Raw genomic sequence first — 2,568 nt, 5'->3', positions numbered from 1 at the left:
ACTGTCTATCAGTCAAGACACTGATAGATTAATAAGACACTTCTAGTCTTACTAATTACCAATATCATTTAAAAGACTTGGAGAAATCTAGGAAGGATGAACACTGAACTATGTTCTTGCCCAGGTGGTAAAATTTCAGGTGACTTTTTTCCTACTTTTTGTACTTTGATTAGTTGACTTTCCTTTCATTCATCGTATATGCATCACTTTTACAAAACTAAAGCTACTTTTAAAAAGCCACCATATAATTTATCTCATGCGCATTTTTTTGAGAATATTCAGCTTCATCTTTGCAGCTATGGAAAATGCCAAGATTCTTCAAATTTTAAGTCAGCTAAGCCTGGGACAAAATGGTCCCATCATAAAGATGAAGGACATTTGAAGTTTGTGATTATATTCACAAATAGGTCATCCAAACCCGCATTCCGAGAACAATGAAATGAGACTAAAATCAACAGTTCTGGTGGTCAGGATGTCAGAATATCCAGACATTGGGTCTGAAGCTGCTGCACAGGGTCGACTTCCACAGCTGGTGATGAGGATAAATGCACAGACCAAACTTTCAAATAGTAACCAGCATATGGAAAACATTAAATGGAACATAAACATTGCTAATCAGAATCCAACGAGGTAATCTAAAAAAACATCCTCTTGTGTGAATATGCTTCCACGATCAATTCTGTCTTGCAGGGCAATGGGTTTCACCATTTCAAACAGCTAAAGCTTAATGGAATGTTCATATGGAAGAAAAGTAATGTTTCCTATCAAGTTTTTATAGCCATTAGATGTATATGGCGAAGTGTCATTGGTCAAGAACTTTTAACTGGTACTTAAATACGTTACTAAATTTTTGATTGATTTGCTGTTCCAAAAGTTCCAGACCAATTACTTCTAGTTACCTTCTCTATTCTCTAGCTGACTTGCGGAGGCACCAAAAAGGGAACAATACAAGCCCATTTGTGCTGCATAAACAGAGATATTTAAGAAATTATCTCCAGCTTTGTAGATCCAGACTTGAAACTGTTGCTTACATCTCTTCCAGAGTTGAATACTTCTAGCAGAGGAATGGTTCGTAGGTCTTGTACATCAACTGGAAGGGGGATGATGGTGGGGTACATCCTGGTCTGCCAGAGGCTTTGACCTTTCTTGGCAGTGGTCTGGGGATTGTAGCAATGCTCTCCACAGTCTACTTCTCCAAGACAGTTAGAAAGCTGGCCTCAGACACAGAAGTCTCCCCTACTAACCAGAATAGAGAGCTAACTAGCTGATGATGTGGTAACATCAAGTTCCAGGAATATGTGTTCAAATTCTGTCACATAACCTTCATCAACTGACTTAAATCTCTTGAAGAGTTCCTACAGAACTCTGGGTTTGGGTGAAATGAACAGTCTCTGTCACCTCAATTATAGAGTATTATATCTGAGATAAGCTCCAAGGATACACTTTCACCTAAATCTCCTCCTGGGAGATGAATTCAACTTGATGGCAGTGATATTCCACCTGCTCAGAGTGACATCCTGCCAGGGCTCCAGGACCCCTGATGAGAGCTGTCTTCAGTGAATCACAATGTCTGGAACTAGTATCTGAGAGGGATTATGCTTCTTCTCAACACATGCCTTCTTCAATACTTTCCATCCCATTTGACACACTTATAGTCTATATGCCTAGCCCAGAGTGGCCCCCAGAGTGTCAGATCAATATCACTGACTGACTTCTGGGAATTTCCACTTGCATATCCCACTGGAACACCATACTTGGACTCATCCATCTAAATCAGGTTGCTTAATCTGCAACCCCCCTCAAAGCCAGTTCTTTGCAAATTCTGAATGGTTTCACCATGTACACAATTAGCAAAATCTTAACCTCGCCTTTGATTATCCTCTCTCTCTCACTCCCTGACTCTACTTAGTCACCGTTTTGGGTTTATTCTACCCCTTAAATGTTTCCTGCATCATCTAATGACAATTTCATGTCACTACCCCGTTTTAAGGCACTTTCCCCTCTCCTGGATTGCTCCAATTAGCTTCCTAAAGGTCTCCTTCCCTCTATTATCACCTCCATAATCAGTGACCTTCTAAATTTGCTCTCTCCATGTTGTTGCCAGAGTGATCATACTAACGCTCAAATTATCAAGTCGTTCCCGTTTAAAACTTTGTGTGCAAAATGAACTCGAGAGCGATTAAAGACTTAAATATAAGACCTGAAACCAAAACTCCTGGAAGAAAACACGGAAAAATTTCTTTGTCATTGGTCTCAGAAATGATTTTTGGGGTACAGTATCAAAAGCTCAGGAAACAAAAGCAAAAACAAACAAGTGGGACTATATCAAACTGAAAAGCTTCTTCACAGCAAAGGAAACAACAAAATGAAAAGGCAACCTACCGAGTGGGAGAAAATATTTGCAAACCAAATATTTGAAAGGGGGTTAATATTCAAAACATATAAGGAATTCACACAACTCAATAGTAAAAAAAAAAATAATAACCCAATGAATTTTTTTTACATGTTTATTATGAGAGAGAGAGCACAAGCGGGGAGGGGCAGAGAGAGGGACCCTACGTGGGGCTT

Source organism: Prionailurus viverrinus, chromosome B2, assembly GCF_022837055.1.
Source record: "Prionailurus viverrinus isolate Anna chromosome B2, UM_Priviv_1.0, whole genome shotgun sequence".
In the NCBI taxonomy this organism is placed as follows: Eukaryota; Metazoa; Chordata; class Mammalia; order Carnivora; family Felidae; genus Prionailurus; species Prionailurus viverrinus.
Note: the sequence above shows the minus strand (reverse complement) of the source record.